The following is a 21,690-nucleotide window of genomic DNA, read 5'->3' on the forward strand; positions in this document are numbered from 1 at the left end:
ACCACCATCAAAGAGCCCCGTATACTAGAATGGTATGAGGAAGTTTGGGTAGATTTAGAAGCAGATGGTGGGTGCATATATCTAACGTGTACCCCAGATGAATATGCCCGGAGAGGTGAGAGCTTAAGAGCAGTGTGCAGAGCATGGATGCCCATCAAAGGAACTCCGGCATGGGATGAGGCGGTGATGGACGAGGCAGAATGTAGGAGGATAGAAGATTTAAAGAATTCGTTACTTTAGTAACGAAAGGGGGGAAATGTAGGGGAGGACTGGTCCAAGACGACCCCCCCTCGCCTGCACTTTCTCCCCAGGTGAGGACTATGGCTCTCTTGGGCATCCCCTCATGCCACCCGGGCCCAGGTGGTGGAGGGCTCACCCACTCGAGACATTGCCCGCACGTATTAATTGCCCACACGTACTAAAATTTAGCTAGGCCTAGAAACCATTTTGTCTGGTAAAGATGGTGTGAGCTCAGCGCACTGTAGCGCGGCCCCCACCCGTGGAGGGTTTCAGTCATCCTTGTTGCCGCAGCACCCTGGTAGATCCGCTGCGAGCACGTTCCCACGAACCAGACGGACATGAGCTAGTGTAATACACTAACATTGTAACAGTTCACCTCCCGCAGTGTATCGTATCATCGCTCCCAGCATGACCCGGCCAGCAGGCCTAGGCAAATGAAAAGAACAGTAAAATGGTCGTCACATGCCAGACAATATTTGTATATTAATGTTGAGACTACTTGCAAGGAATGCTTTCCTCTCATAAAATCCCTTATATTACAGAAGCCTGTAAGATGTATAATTACAAGAGATCATGCCCCCATGATATAAGCGATGGGGAGCATGTACCATCGCAGTTGGGTACTAATAATAACGGCACGCACCAGGAATCTGGTTGTTACGTTACGTGCATGACTGGAAAACTTACACCCCATGGGCTCGTACCATAACTGAACTAATGCTGCTAGAGGACACAAGAAAACGAATGTAACCATACAAAGAACCTATGTGAAGAATGCATGGGAAGGGCATGTCATGTGTGCATGTTCAGGCCGCACATGTGCCACCACCGTCACGAACAGTGGCGGGTTACTTTCTATGTTCTCCTCCAATCCTAACTCTACCTCACTTACTGCAAATATATATGCATATAACTAAATACTGTACTTGTTAAAACATAATGTATGAATAAGGTGTTCAGACTGGGTATAATCGAGACACATCCAGCAAAGCTTAAATGCATGTTTTGTATTACGCTGGATAAGTATTATAAGAGTGTTCAAATGTTTGTGATGTTTTTACCTAATTCGGCAACACACGAGGGAGATACCTTTGTGAAATACGTGCAAGGCCATTCCCCCTCCCACCCTGCGAAGGCTGCCAAGGCATGAGAGCTGAAGCCGCGCAGCACTGCTTTACCTCCCCCAACCAGACTGGAGCCGCTTCAAAGATTTGTAACCCCCTCTGTAGCACCCAAGGCCACCACCCGCCACCTGCATTATTTACAACACAGCCGTAAACCTCTGCCTGAACACACGCGCCCCCTCGTAAACCTCACAACCCACCGGACCATCACAGACTTATGGCCCTGTGCAATCAAGACACCCAACACTTTGATAACACACAGCGGAACATCCATAACAACTTCTAACAAGGCAGAAAGGCATGTACCGCCCGTCCCAGGCCCCGAAGCTTAGCCCCACGACCTATGGCCCCGGTCAACAGGACACTGGTAACCATGCCCTGACGTATTACCACCAGTCCCCTCACAAGGTGCATTCCTCCTGTGTTGCATTAACCTGTTGTATAACCTATCGAAAGATTTACTAAAGAAAATAATACCAGAATGTTTGAATGACTGCGGTGTGCACGGCTTAGGGCTAACAAGTCAGGAAAAGACATTCATCTCTGCCACTGGCCACGATGGCCCCACAACACCGCCTGGATGAGCTCCGCCACCCGGCCAGGCCCAGCCCAACCCACGAGGCTGCCCAGTGACGTCTTCCAGCCAAAGCCAACCACATCACAGCAGCACCTATAGTTAGTCGTCGCCACCCAATCCCCATGAACTTGTGCCCCCTATAGTGTGTAGGTTCTTATGACGTTTTTTGTAAATATATACGCCTGTCTTTGCTATTGTCGGACAGAGCGCTCTCGGAGTTTGCAGAGTTCTTTGCATGCCCTATTCTGATTGATAAACTCCCATTTACGCTCACCCGCACTCTGTCTTGGCCTTATTCCCATCCTGGGAGAGTCCTTCATTGTCTCTCATTGCGGGGAGGATCGTGCTGTTTGGGGACGCTTGCCTTCAGTAACCAGGTGGTTCCTAACAAAGTTTCATCCGATACTACTGGTACTTTTTTAGTATCAGTTTCAGAGTCGTGTACATCAAAAACCTGTGACCCCGAAGCAAGGTTACAAGGGGGAACGGCTATTTGTTGGTTAGTGTTAAATGGAGGCACATTCAAGGTAGGTGCTGGTAAAAATGTCTATGAAATAAACTTACGAATGTCACGTGTTGGGGTGAGAGAGGAGCAGCGAGTCTCAGGTGTTAATGTTATTACTTCGCGAGAGACTCGCGTAGCACTACCTCCTTTTATTCCTCCCCCTCCCCTTCTTTGTGATAAGAGTAAGTCAGCTAGCATGTCTGTCTTGAGCGAGTATAAGCGCTGCAACATAAAGTCACCTTGATGTACAAATACTATTTAAGATTGAGCCGTGGTATGTAGCTCGCTTACACAAAGCAATTCTGCTGCTACCAATCACAAGCAAACGCCTATACGCAGCACTTCGACTAAAAATCAGTAACTCAGCATATAAAACAAATAAATATTTGAATGAGGTGCGGACAGAACTCACAAGCACACGACGCTGCAGCGAAGTGGCAAAGTGGTCCTTTCCGGTCCTTGCCTCGGTGCGCGCACGTTCCAAATTTATGGAAATGCAGAAAAAGGGGGCGTGGCCAATGACAATCAACCTTAAACAAGTGAATATAAGTAAATTAGTGACTCTTCTTATGTCTAATACATATATAACAATGGTAGAAGTCTTTTTATATCGTTCACCTCTGTACAGGGCAGCAAATGAGTCCAACAAAAGAAACGCTCAGAAGCAGATGGAAGAGTCGTCTGTGACAGAGTCGTCTGTGGCAAAGTGGTCCGTTCCGGTCCTTGCCTCGGTGCGCGCCATCTTGGAGGAGGATTTTATTTCCTAAAGCAGGACACCAGAGGCGGCCCGCATCAAGACACAAAATCATCTGTGTTTAATACCACGGGTTACTGCGTTGGAAATGTACATTGCAAATGGCTTGCATCCCCCATTTTAGGAGTGAAAGGGGGGGGGATAATGATCCAGAGACCTTGTTGTGCACTTTTGGTTCCATTGCCCTCATAAGTTAACCTGCTGGCACTTTCTCCACGCTCAAGTCCCTGGAACGGAGGATGAACACTACAATATTCCCATTAGCATAACAGAAACTATAAATGGAACTGTTTGAAAATCTTATTGCATCTATGTACTTTACTACGAAATATAAAGCAGATGCAGTGTATGCGTTTTTGTTTTTATTCCTTTTTGTGACTGTGAATGGTGGGTCACAAAGGAACATTTCTTTTGTGTATGTATGGCTTTTGTTTGGAAGGATAGCTAAGACCGAACGTTACGGACGGAACTGAGGAAAGAGGCAGCAAACAGTTATATGGAGGGGTAGGTGGAAGGTGGAAAATGTAATGGGTATGTCATTTGTGAGCTAGGGCCAGTGTTTTTACAGCTGTTTCTTCACAGCACTAGTGGTGTTTGTTTGGGGAGGAGGGATGGCTTTAGCTAATGTCGTTTTAAGATGAATAGCAGTTTTGTTAAAAGTATGTGCTGTGTACTACGTTGTTATAAGCTGTGTACAATTAGGTGTTGGAGTTCTGCATGGAAAATGTTGTGGTTGCATGTTCACAGAGCAGCACAAAATGTACTTCCACACTGTCCACGAGGCACACATCTTATTGTTAATTGTGTATGCGGTTTTCGGACACGTCACCATGCTGTGCGCCAGCATATGATCATGTGGCATTCTTCGGTAGATGTGCAGTGAAGGCAAATGTTCGTAACTGGTATGGTTACATGTCACTACTAGAAACCTATTGAATTCACTAGAAACATTTTGTACAAGGCACAATATGGGTCAGTTGTCCTACTAAAAACCTATGAAATTCAGTTAAAAAATAAACTTTGTTAAAGGGACGTTATGGTTAAGTTGCACTACTAAAAACCTATGAAATTTAGTAAAAAAATCTTTGTTAAGGGCACATTATGGTTCTAGGTAAAATCGAAAAACCCCTGAAATTCGCCAGTTAAGGTAGGCTAAGCAACCAAACCTGCCCGCACCACTGTGCACTGCTAACACTAACACCCAGGACATGAAAGATGGCATCACACATTTCATTGATGACATCACTGATGATATCACATGTGCAGGCCCTTTGTTTTTGTTCACTGCCATATGTATATTCAGTAAAAAAACTTTGTTAAAGGGACGTTATGGTTCAAAGTAAAACCGAAAAACCCTTGACATTCGCTAGTTATGGTGAGCTAAGCAACCATAACTCGGGCCACCTACGTGCACTGCTAAGACTACCACCCAGGACATCAAAGATGACATCACAAATGTCATTGATGACATCACTGATGACATGACATGTCTGGTTCCCTCTTTTTTCCTTTAGTGATATATCTTAGCCAGTAATACTTAGGAACAAAAATAATTCGAAAAGTACTATATTTGTAGACTTACACTTCAAATATTTTCTTACACTAATTCATTTGGGGTTCACTCATAGCATATGAAACATAAACATAGGGAGAATAAACACTTGAAAGATACCAATACTTTCTGTGTATGAAGACAATCAGTAAGGTTATGAACACTTTCTTAGTGGTCTGCTGTTTTTTTTATTACTGTACTTTCTCTGGATGTGCTCATATTTGTATTTGCATTACTTTCTTTAGGGTGCAGTCACATCATGTGATAGCTATTCATAGGGAAGTAGTAGGTTTGAAGCAGAACAATCATTTCTGTGCATAAAAATAATCAGGTAGGTTATGAACAATTTCTGGTTCTACTGCTGCTTTTTTGCGCACTTCAGTTTCACTGTATATACTCATATTTGTATTTGTTGTTATGTCTTTGTGTTTTGTATGTAATGATGAAATTATACAGGAAGTGGGTTTCATTAGCTACTTATAACATGTTGCACAGTACACAAAACTCTAATAAGAAAGCATTTACCATTTCACTATTTAACATGGGAAGATTATGAATATTGCACCTCCATCATGTATGCTGTACACAATGCTTATGTTTATACATGAGTACATTATTATACTGCAAAAAACTTCATAATAGAATGCTATTTATATCAATGCATTGCTTAATGCACCACATAGCTCATGTCATCTATTCCAATGATCCTTGACATTTTTTTATCAACATTATAATAAGACTCCCTTCTGCAGACTTTTCATGAAAAGTACATGCACATGTGATGTCATCAGCGATGTCATCAATGGCATTTGTGATGTCATCTTTGATATCCTGGGTGTCAGTCTTAGCAATGCACGTAGGTGGCGCGAGTTATGGTTGCTTAGCTTACCATAACTAGAGAATGTCAAGGGTTTTTCGGTTTTACTTTGAACCATAACGTCCCTTTAACAACATTTTTTTTACTGAATATACATATATATATATATATATATATATATATGGCAGTGAACAAAAACAAAGGGCCTACACATGTGCTATCATCAGTGATGTCATCAACGAAATTTGTGATGCCATCTTTCATGTCCTGGCTGTTAGTGTTAGCAGTGCACAGTGGTGCGGGCAGGTATGGTTGCTTAGCCTACCATAACTGGCCAATTTCAGGGGGTTTTCGATTTTACGTAGAACCAAAATGCGCCCTTAACAAAGTTCTTTTTTTTACTGAATTTCATAGGTTTTTAGTAGTGCAACTTAACCATAACGTCCCTTTAACACCTTTATTTTTACTGAATACAGTATATAACTCACAGTATAGAATGTATTATCTGAGCATGCAGTCTATCTATTTCAATAAATCATGTATGCATCTTAATATACAGTATATACCTCTCAGTATAGAATGTATGTATCCCAGGACGCAGAGTATCTATTTCAATATATAATGTATGTATCTCAATATACAGTTTATACCTCGCAGTATAGAATGTATGTATCCCAGGACGCAGAGTATCTATTTCAATATATAATGCATGTATCTCAATATACAGTTTATACCTCGCAGTATAGAATGTATGTATCCCAGGACGCAGAATATCTATTTCAATATATAATGCATGTATCTCAATATACAGTTTATACCTCTCAGTATAGAATGTATGTATCCCAGGACGCAGAGTATCTATTTCAATATATAATGCATGTATCTCAATATACAGTTTATACCTCGCAGTATAGAATGTAGGTATCCCAGGACGCAGAGTATCTATTTCAATATATAATGCATGTATCTCAATATACAGTTTATACCTCGCAGTATAGAATGTAGGTATCTCAGGATGCAATGCAACGCATACATTAGTTTCCAAAAATTGAATAGCAGAATTTTCTAAGAAAAATTATTTTGATTAGGAAATGAACTTATTTGATTAGCAATTGTGTACTCATATTTAATGTCAACAGAATTAGTTGTACCCCAAGACAGAGTTATCAAGAATGCAGAAATGATTTCTGTGTACCTCTTAAGTATAACATCAGTGAAATGTCTGTAAAATGTAAAGGTTTGCTGCATGAATGGCCAAACAAATAAATGATAAAGAAAGCTCTAAAAATAAATCAGTTCAAGGTTGTGTGGCTGGTTCAAGCAGTTAGTGTTGCAGCACGCACAGTGCTGTGTCCTTCATTTTGTTAACAAGACATCAATAAAGACTCAATAGTGAGGGCATGTGCAATTTAGCAAGTGTTGGCATAAACGGTCACAAGCAACTTTTACTGCTTGGTTTAAAATTGGGAAAACATTTGAAAATGAATTTGTAGGACTAGGAATCTGGGTCTTGAGGTGTCCTTGAAGTGCATCTGTTCTTTTTGGGGGGAGCTAGGTCTTAAGTCATCATCGGCAACACCGGAACGTCTTGGTTTCATGCAAAAAAATTAATCTACAGCCTTTTTGGATTTGAACTGTGCAGGAGAATGGCCCTGTTTCTTAATACGAATGAGTGTTTCAACAGACTCTTCTGATAGGGATGCCGTCCAGTCAGTTTTAACTTTGTTCATGCAGGAATAGCAGCGTTCTACAACTGCATTGGACACAGGGAAAACCCTCCATATGTTTATGAGCTTCACAAGCTGGAGATATGAAGTGCCATAAAGTTTCACCCAGATCTCTTTTGGTGTCAGTTTACAGATACCTCTTAATTTCAATAAAAAGAAAAAATGACCGGGTGCCCAAGAGATCAGAAATCTGTTCTCTGAACCCATCGGTGACTCCAGAGCATTGTGGGAAGTACCGAGTGGCAAGTTAGCAGCAAATTGTGCATTGTAATGTTTGTCTAGGCAACTCAGTGCTCGAGATAAGATTTGAACGTAGGAGTATTTTACTCCCTATTTTTTAAAGTCAGAGTAAACGTGGAATTCGAATTACCAATGACAGTATTTGATAAGTGAGGCATAATTTGTTTTACTGCAAAATTAAATTGTCTTAGTAATAATATTTCTTTGCACATAGTTATTCATGCTCAATCGCAGCTACAGCTCTACTTTTGATCAGGCTGTTATAACCATAGTTTCTTCCTCTGGTAGTACTTGCATTACTGTTCCAAACATAATATACATGGAGCTGTGTGGGTGAAAGCAGGGGTACACAGCCTTTTCCCATTTATTGTTGGGTGTATTTGCCTTTTTTTAAGGGAGTACAAGTGGCTAAAATACCCCTTATCTGCAGGGCTGAGGCCACTGATGTTGCCTATGGATAAAATGCTAATTTCTGTTCTTGCCAGCCCTGGTGTAGTTGGGTTGGGTCAAATGATTTGCACAGGATCACGTGATTTGATTAAGCAGTGAAGCCAGAATTGCTAGCAATTTAACTTACCTGCCACAAACTTCCAAGCTCTAATTAGCACACATTTGTTTTGGGTTTCAAGAACCACAATGGTCTTGTTTATTTGCAAAGTACACACAAAGCAACCTCCTTGGAGTATTTACACCACCCTGAACCGAAGACTACACATCCCACAATGCAAAAGCATGTTTGATCTCATGGATGAACTCGACTTTACAAAGAAATCGCTTTGAGACACTATCCGTGCAAACGTGGTGTTTAAGGCATCTAACTTCTTTACACGTTGTGGGACTCTTCACAGTTAGTTTTAATATTACATCGGCTTGAACTCTCGGGTCTCTCGTTTCCTCTTGCTTCCAAGCACTATTCTGATGCAAGCGCTAACATCCCATGATCACAAATCTATTATTGCAAGTCGTAGTTGCTGCTGACAAGTTTACTACAGTAATCGCTGGGCCTTTGTTATCTGTGCAGCAGCAACAGGAAAGAACAAATGATTTAGCCTTCTGCAGGCTTTGTTAACAGTGCAAAGCTGCGTCCTAGCAAAGGACTCTGGGACTAATATTTTGCCCACCCAATGCACACAGCCTTTCAATCTTAACACAGCCTGCTGGCAGAAAGCATTCTAATATTCATTAAATTGTGATTGAAAGAATATTTAAAAGGCTCTCTGCCAGCACGGCCGTGCTTTTAGTGTGGGACTGGGCGCAAGCAAGTGGCTGGTATTGCTATTTCTCCCACCCAAATGGGCGGGAGCAAATTAATTCCCAGCACGGCCACCTGCACCAATAACACATCCTGCTTGCAGAAGGCCTTTGAATAGTCTTCAATGCTCGTGATTAAAGTGCCACCTGTGGCACCAGACAAAAAAGATATTTTTAGAACAAAAAGGTGGGCTAGGCTTTGCTTACCTCTCAGGCCGGTGGTTATCAAAGTCACAGTGGGAAGGTCCTCTCTGCCTAATCTTCCTCTACACTGCAGACCAATTCCTACAAAACAGGCAAAAAGCAACTGATTACCCACAACAATGCACACTCACTATGGGGGGGGCTCGAGAATCGACAGGGCACCTCAGCACCTGCTATGGAGTGAACATAATATTTCTCCCACCTGAAAGGTTGGGAGAAATAATTGCCAGCACTGCCACTTGCTAACACCCAGCCCAACAATCGGGGACAGCATTGGGGCCTTTCGTCCTTTGTAAACAAAAGAGGCCTCGAGCCTATAGGGGTACGTGGGTCCATCAACTGCCCCCAATGTTTCCAGTCCGCAGTCACTTAAGCACAGCAAATAAAGTCTCAATTTTCTTTCTGGAACAAAATATGCACTTTGCAGTGCTCGCATTAAAGCTGTAGCTAGTTAGTGTAATGCTCCCTGCTGGATGGCTGCCTGCCTCGTGATATTTGGCAGCTATTAAACTCCATGCACCCCACAGGTGCCTTGCAATGTTTTCGCTCTCAGCAGGTGGGCTGGGGGTGTTAGGCAGAATACTATGCAGTTCCCTTAGAGAGCAATACAGAAGATTAGGACTACAGGTATATGCAATAAATACCCTTTTGGTATCAGTCTGTACCACAAAGATTTAGTTGGTAGCTGTGGCTGAGCAGTCAGACTTATCTCAAGAGGGAGATGAGCAGTATTCAGGGTTTACACAATAGGACTACAGTACTACGGGACGAGGAAACACTGACCAAAGCTTTGTATCAAAAATAATATATATATTTATTTTACACACTCTTAACTCAACACACAAATCACTATCATTAAAGCAAGTTAAAACAGTCAAGAAAAGCATACACAACTCCCTATTTAAATTGTAGACAAGTTTGAGCAAGAGTGAAAACTGAGCAAAATGGCACAGTGTAAACCAAGCAGAAATGGCACTCTAACAATTTCTTCAGAGGGAGGGAAAGGTCAAGTTATTCATGGTTAGACTTCTAAACACACCAGCAACACTTTCCAATTGGATTGTGAACAAGTTAGGCAATGTAGTACTTTAGAATAGGCAATACTTAGGCGAAAACCGAGTAAAATGGCACTTCAACAATATATAAAGGGGAAGGAAAGGTGGTTATAAGAGTTTAGGTGCACCAACACATTTCGTTATGAAAAGCAATCTAGAGAAGGCAGTTGTAACTGAAATAGCCCGAGTCAATAGGCCTGTGCCAGAGTCAATGGTATAAGGCAAGGTGCCCAGGATCAAACGGTTCTAGTAGCTGCAGTCAAGTCTTTGTTTAACGGTTGAAAAGGAGGGTGCAGAAGGTAAAAAGACAATGTTCGATGAAAGGGACGGCCAGCCCAGAAGGTACGTAAAGGATTTAAAACACCTTTAGCAGTACCCAACGAAACGGGAGGCCTGGCGGAACATTGTACCTTAAAAGTGGATGAGGCTCCTGCAGTGGCGGTAGTTCCTGGCAGTTCCTGTAGTTCGGGAGATCCAGCAGAGGAAGAGAGGCTCTCGTCGTGGAGGAAGGTTTGAGTCACTGCACTGCCCAGGGAAGAATCCGGCCGCAGTGATACCAAAACGGAATAAAAGGTACGCTCCTTCAAATCGCGGTCATGGTGGACGGGTAACTGGCTATCCGGTCTCCTAGTGCTTGCCACTGGCAATTCGACCAATGAAGGTCCGGGAAGGCGATTGGCGAACTGGTTGGCCCCACCAGCTCAAGGGAAGAAGGCTCTTGCAGGTGAAGATCTTCTCTTGTCGTTGGAGAAAAGTGGTGAGGATCTGCAGCAGGGCTTCACCGGTGGTTCAGTCGTGGCCGATGTCTTCGGCTTCTCTCCTCTTTGGATTTCTTAGGTCCAGTGGTGACGTCTTGTCTTCCAGTTCGCAGGTCCCTGCTTTTATGCCGAACCCCCCATTCATACAACCTCGCTGTCACTCACACAGCGGGGTGGTTATCCTGGCGGGATAACCCCGCAGCCTATCAGGGCAGAGTGCAACTTGGGTTGCATAGGCAACCCTGTCCAGGGTGCCTATTCCCCTTCCCACACATCCTGTCTACCCCAGACTCACTGGCGCCTGAAGGAGGGCTTCTGTCCAGAAACCCGCCAAAAGGATGAACAAAGGGGCCGACCTCGGTTTGGATTACAGAGAGAGACACGAGAAAGAAATATTATGAAAGATCTGGCAAAAAAAAATGACCGGAGTAAAGTTAATAATAAAATGACCCGGCGGGTTTGTTAAAGGCTATCATAAAAAGTGGTAGCCTCGAACAATTGGGAAAATCCCATAGGAAGATATTCACTGTATTAATGGTAGTAACCACTGCCACCAGCCAGAAACTTTGGAGAGAGGGACTGGACAGTACCCTCTCAAAAATGAACACCAGGGAAAATCTATTAACCCTTCCCAGTACCTCCATAGTAAGATGGTGTGTACTGGTTTTGTTTATAACTATTGACTAGCAAAGTCAATGGTAACTGTGCATGCCCTGGGAGACAGTAGTCAGTCCCAGGGTATGGAGTCTATGTTTGGAGGTCACTATGACACCCCTGTGTTATTGCACTGAGGGTGCTGTGTAACACACATAAATAAGACGATACCTATGGAGTGAGAAAAACTCCATAGCCCATAAGCACAAAAATAGCCTCAAACACACATCAAAAATATGTCTAAGAGTGGGAAAAAGAGTATCACTCTTAGCAGTAGAAAATAATAAACCCTTCAAATCCAGCAAAGCTCTATAGGTAAGGGAAATTAGCCTTATAAGAGAATTCTCCCTAACAGGGGGCACAAATCCTCAGCCGGGAATGTTTGCACATAACAGCCTGCTTGCGGAAGCACTTTTGAAAGGCCTTCTGCAAGCAGCAGGCTGTGTTATTACTGCGTGGCTTTGGTGTTAGAAAGTGGCTGGAAATAATATTCCTCCCACGATGCCACTTTCTAACACCCAGCCCTGCATTCAGGGACTGCATTAGGGCCTTTCTACCCTTACAAACAAAATAGGCCTCGATCCTCGGGGGGAGGTGGCCCAGCAACTGCCCCCATGTTTTCAGTCTGCAAGCACAGAAGAAAAAGTCACAATTTTTATTCTGGGGCTTTTAATAGGCACTTTGCAGTGCTCACATTAAAGTTATGGACAGTGCCTCCTGCTGGCTCTGGCTGCCTGCCTCGTGATGAATTTGTCAGCTAACCTCCATGCACCACTGCAGAGTCGGACTGGCCTATAGGGCAATAGGCACATGGCTTAACCAAAAATGCAAAATACTTTGTGTAGGCCCGTTTTTGGGTCAGAGTGGGCCACCTTTTGTGACAACGTTGGCCAGTTTGATGAGTTACTGGACTAGGTGGCTAATAGTTTTGGCCAGTGTTGCTGAATAAATATTCTTTAAAATGTACAATTTGCATCACATGTTATCAGAAACCTCCCTATTGGGTACTATTCAAACTGCATCACAAAGGAATGAATTCCCATTTGCAACTGTGGGGCACTTATTCGTTGGTGCCCAAGACGTATGCCCCAGTCTGACCCTACACCACTGTTTTCACTCTCAGCATTGGGGGATCAGGGGCCACACTACTTCAGCAGCGTCTGTTGCTGCTCACAGAAGACCTTCTGCACTGCAGGCCTGGGTGTTAGAGCTGCTGGCAATAATAATTCTCCCACCCGTTCGGGCGGGAGAAATATTATTGTCAGCCACATGCTACCCCCCCATCACCCGCAGTAATAACGCAGCCTGCCTGCAGAAGGCTTTAAATACTCTGTAATTCTCATGATAAAATATGTGCTTGTCATGAGAATGAAAGAATAAATCCTTCTACAAGCCCGAACGGGCGGGAGAAATATTTCTTCCCAAGACGGCCACTTGCAAACACCCAGTGCCCCAACAAACACATTTGCTGCAGAAGGGCTTCTCCGCCCAAACCTATCCTAAGCACTCCACCTTACCTCGGTAGAAGCCACAGCAGAGTGTGAGAGTGGGTCTGAGATCCTCCTCGCCACGTGATGACGCTGCATCAGGGATGGGCTCATAACATCGATAGAATGTTTTTAGCCCAGCCCCAGTGCTTCTGCCTCACCTGCAGGGCATACTGTGCACAGAGGCAGACTTTAAAGGCACTATCTTATTGTAATGAGCTGTGGAAATCATATCGCATTTGTTGCAACATGATTGTTTAAATACACAGCAAAAGAGCAGTATTATATCACAAATTGTGATGCGATACCACTTATTTTATGCCTTGCAGTGTAACTATTTCAATATATAATGCAAGCATCTCAATGTACAGTATATACCGCTCAGTATAGAATGTATTATCTCAACACGCAGTGTTTCTATTTCAATATATAATAGATCCATCTGAATATACATATTAACCTCTCAGTATAGAATTTATTCTCATCACGCAGCATATCTATTTCAATAGATATGCATGTATCTCAATGTACAGTATATACCTCTCAGTATAGAATGAGTTTCTCAGCACGCAGTGTATCTATTCCAATATATAACGTATGCATATCAATATACAGTGTATACCTCCCAGTATAGAATGTATGTATCTCTGCATGCAGTGCGTCTATTTCAATATATAATATACACTAACAAAAAAACCTTGTTAAAGGAAAGTTATGGTTAAGTTGCCCCACTACTTTATGGTTACAGGTAAAACCTAAAAATCCCAGAAATTCTCAAGTTATGGTATGCTATTCAACCAAAACCCGCGCTACTACTGTGCACTGCAAGGACTAACACCCATGACATCAAAGATGACATCACACATGTCTCACTCAGAAGCACCCACACTGTCACCACCAACACCTCCTTCTAAAAGTCCTCAACAAATGGACAAGCGTCATAATGGGGAGGTACATCGAAAAGGAAACAAGAGTAAAGTAGAAGGAATCCCCATTGCCTACAGCCAACGGCAATCCTGGGTGTGGAAACTGTTTAGGACCGTTGGAAATGTGCCTAAATTTGATGCTAACCAGGTGCAGTGCACATAACTCAGTTGCGGGAAACCTGGATTGTACAGCTATGGCACCAGTTCCATGCCGCGGCACCTTAAAGCGCACCACCAGGCAGCTATTTGGAGAGTTGTCCCCTTCCAAGCAGGCTGTACCTTATTGTCCACTACAACATGCTCCTCATCTGCTCCTACCACAACTAGAGAGACTCCAGTGGGCCACCGCATCCCACAAGCAACCTTGGAGGACACACACAATACCACAGACCCCTACCTTTCAAATGTCACTGTATTGTGCATATACTGCGACGCGGTACTGTGTAGGGGAGAATATTGTTGAGGTGTTTTTGAGTCAGCGGTCCGGGACCATGGCAAACACTGCATCCTACCCAAGTAAGGTGCACCTTACATCTTGAAATCTCCACTTACCATTTCTTATCCCTGTGCTTGCCGCGCTTTGCGAAATCTCCTTTCCACTGCTGTCTTTTTTGGCGTCTCTTAAAACAACAGGAAAAAAGCTATACAGCCAGAAAGCAGGGTGAACAAAAAGTCTCTTTTCAGAGCCACCTTCAGTGTTGAAAAATAGAACTTCAAATGAAGCATGCAGGCCGTGACGCAACCTATAAGCGCTGCATACAGAGATGGCAACAATTAGCAGTGAGGCGCCGTCAAAAGCACTGTATGCATTTCCACAAAAAAAAGTAGTGGCTCTGAAAAGAGCCTTTTTGCTACTATTTGTATTTTAAACGTTACAATTTGGGAAGGACCATTGGGAAAATGCATCCTACGCATGCAGGAAGCGCTGTATGGCATTTTGGATATTACGTAGAAAGATCTCATTGCCAGCATCAGTCAGATGAACTCCCTCTGAATGAAAAATGTTCCTACTATGAAAGGTTATGTTTTCATTGTGGAAGGAGAACATGCCAACTTTGAGGAGAAAAGTGCACACAGCCTTGTTTACATTGCACTGCACATTCTCCATTTGTGGACCACAGAAGGAAGAATGCAGCCACTTTTGCCTCTGGGCAATGCGAGAAAAGATTATGTGTGAATGTGGAATCATTTCCATTAGTTGGCAAAATGTCTCCTTCATTGCAAACTGCGGTGCAATGCCGATAACATGCCCTAAACTGTTCTCTCCACAATGAACAATAATGATGTCTGGATGAAGAGTCACCGAACTAGCACAAAAAGGACCACATGGACCCTCTGCATTCCACGTATTCCGTACCAGTGCACAGCAACATTATCGAAACCAAGGTGTATTGCTAGTGCACAACGCTCTGCGTAAAGTTGTACCCAATGTATTCAATCGTCGCCCAACACCCATATAGTCCACCTACTTAATGGCACACCCGTCCCCGTAGCTATGTCCACTCCTGTTGGCAAAGAAATGTTATGCCACAATCTGTTCCTACACACCACACCCACAAATTCATATTGACCAATCCCAACTCCTGCATAGTCCTATTTTCATTGCAGCCACTCTCACAATACCTGGATGTAGCACGTGCGCTCCCCCAAAAGGAGCAGCTTTCGCCAACATATTGCCCTGTGTACGGGGCTACAAAAGCACATTTGAAACGTAATAAAAAACCGGCGTCTTCGAAGAAGTTATGCAAAATGTTTATTTCTAATGTTGCTGAAGGGACGTGTCACGAAACACGTTCTTCTGTGCTCCTTGTTATGGGTTGCTCTTGGCTTGTCCTCCGTATAGTAGTACATTGCTAATTGCAATACAGCAACAACAACAAAAAAATCACTGCCACTAACAAACGTCACACTACAAACACTAGCGTTATCATGCCCACAAATCAAAGCCTACCATGGAACACAAAAGCATACATACACGTTAAATCGCTCTACCGTAGTCCCATTTCGATACCAAGCACGTTAAGAAGAACAACATTTAGCATGTGCGATTTCCCCTACTACCACGAGGGCCATGGCCCAGTAGAGCAGGGCCAGTCCTTTTTCCCTTTCAAGTAGTCTTTCAGCAGCACTCACTCATTGGCTACTGTTAAAGTATTACGTACGCATAAACCAATTACAACCAAGAAGTGTGCATTTAATTGTACCACATCTAATGAACAATGCGTAACAGCCATTACTGATGCAGAGGTGACATCTGTTCTAAATGAAAAGCACCTCCATGTGAAATTACCGGTGAACGATGTATGCGTTCTGCACCCACAAAAAATTACCATTGCTACCCATCGGCACACCCAGTAGATATTACCTCGCAAATCACACGCTTTTGGTGGGTGTCATCCGCCACTTATGCAGTTGTCTCACCCACCAAGCTCCCTAAATGGCCATAACAATCAAAGTGCTTTGAAATGCAATTACAACATGAGTTGTTTGCACCAGCCCAAGAGCCATGAAAGGTTGAGATCTATACACCATGCGTGGCACCAGCGTGCCTAGGTGTAAATCTCCATAACGTACTCAAGAAGTGTACTATTGTGCCTTCCATCACATACCATGAAATTGCTCCACTGTAGGTGGTGCCAAAGGTTCAATTTGGCCAAAACACGCATTGGTAGATGAAAAAAGTTACTGTGTTCTTTTGTTACATCTTTTTTACAATTGTTTCCCCCATTACACCACCTCCTAGCACTTTTGTAGAAATCGCAAACACAACTGTCAGGCAGCCTTTCTGACCAAACTATGCAAACGACATACATTTCAAGCATAACAACAGTTTCTACCCGTATGTCATCCATAACAACAGCAGTTAAGCACTAACGAAAGTTATCACCACGTTCAAAACAGTAACATACGTAAATGTACATATTCAAATTAAAACCTGTAATCAATCCCTGCACTCAGCTACTGGACATACATATGCACAGAACTGAATGCAAATGGACGCCCAAAAACATTGTACTTTCCACTCTGTTCATCTTTCCGCACCTTTGTCTCATCCTCCCACACTGCACAGTACTCCATTTGGCAAGTAAATAGGCTTACACTAATGCACACATGTTTTCCATAACGTGTCACACACTAAACTCCCAAGTAAGCCACCTACTCCCTTCACACATATGCTTTTACTCTCAACCGCCCTTAATATTGTAGACCTTCCATTTATACAAACACAGTCCGTCTTCCTACCAAGGCATCCCCCTACAGTTCTCAAAAATGTAATGTACAAATGTAAGCAGTATGTCATGAGCCAACATATTTTCTTACCACCTTCTTATACAGGAGCAATACCCACCAATCTCTGAGAAGCTACTGAAGTGTACACTTCAAAATACAGCCTAGAAGACAGCTACTCTCTGCACTCAACAAACTAAGTACAATAGCAGCATATTCTTCTTTGTCTTACTAAACCAGTGCAATAATATTCCACTGTAGCATATACATATGTGCCCATCCGACAGTATGTACTGCATTGTTACTAATCTCACCTCTACAGGTGGTAGGTGTTTCTCATGTCATCATCATTACAATAATACCCACATACTAACAGTGTCCCCAACCTAACCTCACACACCACTACACACCCACATCCTTGCACTTAAATAGTTGCCTACCCTCCCATTCACCCACTGACGCACATTGTACACATATGCATGTGAAAATGTGCACACCAACACTTCCCTTTCTTTGCCACGCAAGCTATAAATACAGAAAGTACCCACCCACTGCAATCTGAACGTAAACAGAAAGGTTCAGGAGAAGAGTTAATTAACACAGTAAGGAAAGCCAATCCATCCACAAGTAAAGACAGTGTAGGTGATCTGGCAAAATGTTAGAATGTACAGGAAACCACAAAATACAGTCCAACGCAGAGTACTCCTAAAAGATCACGTACAAATAGTAGTGTAATCACAAGCAAGCATTAAAGAAAACTAATTTTACCCAAAAAAATTCCACCACAGAGTCCTTCACAACCTTACAAGTAGATGACAGCAATCACATTCAACCCTCAAAACCTACCGCAGAAAAGTCATCCTGGAAGCTCTTGTAGACACTGCTATAAGTGTGAAGCGGAAATTGTTTATAATAACTTTAAAGAGAATGTAACCACTAACAAGATTAATTGGTAAATTACAAGCAGAACTACGAAACAAACACAATGTCACCATAGATACCTTTGGCCACATATGTGCAGGTGAGTGAAGTCACACCACCAACACAGAGCCATACTTCCATGAAGAATCCTACAAACAACTAACTAACCAAATTGCCTTACATCAGAGTGGACGAGGATATGAAAAGATAGCCAATACCACAATGGAAGAAGAAACGCTTCTTTCACAAATATCCCCATCAAACTTAGATGGCAGTCTCCAATTCATCAACCCAACACACCTCACCTACAAATGGCCTTGCAACGTTCACCCATGCCTAATAAAAAATGTGCAGCAGTTCCTCAATCAGTATGTCAAAGGCACCAACAAAAGAAAAATGAAAATACTACAAGTATGGACTGTCCAGTGCGCAAGTACACTGGTAAACACAGACATTTGTTAGCCTGTATTTGTGGAGCAGCTTGCAAAAGCACCTTCCACTGTATTAAAATGTTAGCAACCCACCATTTAGCATCCAGAAATCTAGTCTACAAACGGTACTATGCAAAAACTCCAGCTGTAGCACTCCAACATTTAAATGACATTCTCCTACACGGTACAGCCAAACAAGTGCGCGATGAAATTGAGCACATCCTAAGGAAATACTGTGAAACTGAAGAGCATCTATTCACTGCAACATTGTCAGCTAACAATACTGACAACAGTGCAGCTATCAACTTTTTTATCGACATACACAAAAGAAATACAAAAGTTCAAAAGCACTTCTGCTGAAATGCTAAATCAAGTATGTGTGTGTTGCCGTAGAACGTTCTATAAAAAGAGCACCAAAACGGTTGATATAATTCAGAATATAGAAGACAATGAGGAATCCCAATGGTAGAAATTAGCTCTGTACCTTGTAGCCGAAAACAAGTACGATATTACCAACACCTCCATACTGTGCACATACTGCACTTCAAAACCTGACAATAACCAAAGGCCTTTACGTGCAATTAGTAATAATTGTGCAATTAGTAATAATTTGGAACTGTTTCCAGGGCCAAACGCACTGCAGCAGCTTAATTTGCATGAGAGCATTATAATACAAACAGTTCACCCATTTTAAGCAATAATACATCTTCAATCAAAACTACACAATTACCTCCCAGCGAATTACTGAAAAGCAAGTAGTTGACTTACCATTAGATCTGAAAAAAAATGTAGACACTCTACGAGTGCAAAGGCCAATAAACGAATCTTCAATTATCCTGGTAAATGGTGTACCTACAGAAGACAAAAATATTTGGCAACACCTAGTGGACTTAACCAAATTCAGAGAGGCGTTGCAGTACCTTAAAGAGAACAATGAATACTACAAGGAAACAAACATAGAAGAAAACCTGAGAGAAACAACCAAAATAATACAGGACTCCTCAGCAAGTGGCCAATTTGAACGTCTAGATTGTAGTGCAGCCTGCAGTATTTTAGACAACTATACCATTCACCCGCTGCACTCCAGAGACACCATAGACGATGCACTAGAAACATATGAAATGCGGCAAGCCAAAGGATCCCCAATCAGTATATGGACAAAAAGTGTGGAAGCACCAGCCTTTCCTCTACTCTTCCCCACTGGAAAAGGTGGAAGATATGATGGAAGAAGCACACAAATAACAGCTTCCGAATACCGCTGTTTACGAATGTATGGTGAAGACCCAAGATTTAGACAGAACGCAGAGTACATATTCCACCTACTCTTTGAAAGTGAACTAGCAACCCTATGTTATGGAGGTGCCCACACATTAAAAACAGGTTCCCATTTCCAAAACATGTCTGCTACACAACTACTTGAAAAGGTGCAACAAAAGGACAGCGTTTTACAAAGTAGGGTTACAAATGTCTTGGCAAATATGTGTGGCAGCAAAGAGTACTGGTTCTTACAGCACACAGATGTACAGCGTATGCTACGCAACCTTGGCCCACCCACATCGTTTGTCACTTGAAGTTGTGCTGAGTATGCATGGGGAGACTTGCACACTTTCCTACGCATAGCAAGCAAAAACAAAACAGGTATAGACATGAAAACACCAGGAGGGCTGTGCTCTCTCGATCGAGTGAATGTTTCACGCTACTTTCATCATCGCTTCCTTGCGATGCTGGACTTCATTTGCAATAAAAAACTGCCTCCCCTTGGGGAAGTACAACACTTCTTTTGGAGAAAAGAATATGAAGCCAGAGGAGCACCACACATCCACATGCTTTTGTGGATTAAAAATGCTCCTAAATTTGGTGAGGAGAGTGATGAAACTGTTTTGGAGTTCATTCACAAATAAGTCACTTGCGAAATCCCTCCGGAAAGTACCCATAGTGACCTACGAAAGTACCCATAGTGACCTACGAGCACAACTTTTGCAATTCCAACAGAAGTGTGACAAGTATTGTCGATGCAAATACAAGAACAGAGGCAAATACTACACCAAATGCTGCTTTGGTTTCCCTAGACCAGTTTCAACAACAGGCCAACTAAACAGCTTCATGTCTTCAGTTTGACACAGTGTGAAAGGAAAATCTCCTAAAACACATACTACATAAAAAGGAGCGAAGCATCCAAGTACATCAATGATTACAATGCAATGATTTCCCTCTTATGGAATGCCAATGTTGATGTACAGTATATTGCAGATAATTCCACCACTGTTGCACGATATGTCACCGCCTACTTAACCAAATCAGAGAAAGCAGAGCTCAAAGACCTCTGGGATCATATATCATCTGATAAAACACTGGCACAAAAACTGTACAGCTTTGGCATTAAAATGCTCTCCCATAGAGAATGTGGGAGCTACGAATCCGCTGACCACTTAACCAGCACAGCCTTGTATGGGAAATCGGACAACATAGTGTGGCTAAGCCTTGGGCCTGCTGCATCCAGTACTTAAAATCACACGAAGGCACACAAAGAACAGCCAAAAGCAATCCCAACAGCCAGGACATTGTGAAGAACAACTTATTGGACACATACTACCCAAACAGGAGTACTACTTTAGAAACCTTGTCCTTGTACCAGTTAGCCCAAAACTTCTCATACAAAAACAACATTAAACCAACTGAGGAAAAAGGTAGATACAGAGTGGAAAGTTGTGAAGGCAGCCTCGTAACACTAACCAAACAAAGCCACATTAATCATTTGAAGTTGTCCTTAAAAACTCCTCAACACAGAGAACTGTGCTACATGGCTCTAGTGCAACTTTTTAAACTATGGAGAAAAGAAGTAGAATTATTAGCCACCTACACGTGCTATGAAGATGCTTTCAAAGCCACTGAAAGTACAATTACTGATGAAAACTTTACACGGTACAAAACCATATTGGACAGTGAATGCCAACAAGAAGAACAACTTCAAGTACAACTAAATGTGAACACTTCTGAAAGCAGTGAACCTTCGCAAACAGGCAGCCAAGAACCACTTGGAGAGCCACTCATAGCAAATGAAGCAGAATTAGCCATGACGGAGGTAACCACCACTATGCTTCAGTACGAGCACTCTACAGAAGAGTTTGGAGTACTGCAATCCCTACTAAACAATGAACAGCATACCATTTTTAGGTTATTTATAACGTGCTTAATACCCAGAGGTTTCTAAGCGTGGACCCGGGGATCAAACCCGTGAT

At 42.7% G+C, this 21,690-nt stretch overlaps 1 protein-coding gene across 9 annotated transcripts in view; it reads right to left on the minus strand.

The window, feature by feature from the left end:
* HAO2 (hydroxyacid oxidase 2) overlaps window positions 1–21,690 on the minus strand; it is a 667,133-nt gene that overhangs the window by 210,520 nt on the left and 434,923 nt on the right. For 2 of the 9 annotated variants that reach the window (XM_069635749.1, XM_069635748.1), the window contains one exon: window positions 8,995–9,072. The exons of the other annotated variants lie outside the window; for them this stretch is intronic. The gene's annotated coding sequence lies outside the window, so the exon portion shown is untranslated. The remainder of the gene's footprint in view (window positions 1–8,994; window positions 9,073–21,690) is intronic. 9 annotated transcript variants of the gene reach the window in all.

The sequence above is a fragment of the Ambystoma mexicanum genome, chromosome 7p (genome assembly GCF_040938575.1).
Source record: "Ambystoma mexicanum isolate Mex_15411 chromosome 7p, UKY_AmexF1_1, whole genome shotgun sequence".
Classification (NCBI taxonomy): Eukaryota; Metazoa; Chordata; class Amphibia; order Caudata; family Ambystomatidae; genus Ambystoma; species Ambystoma mexicanum.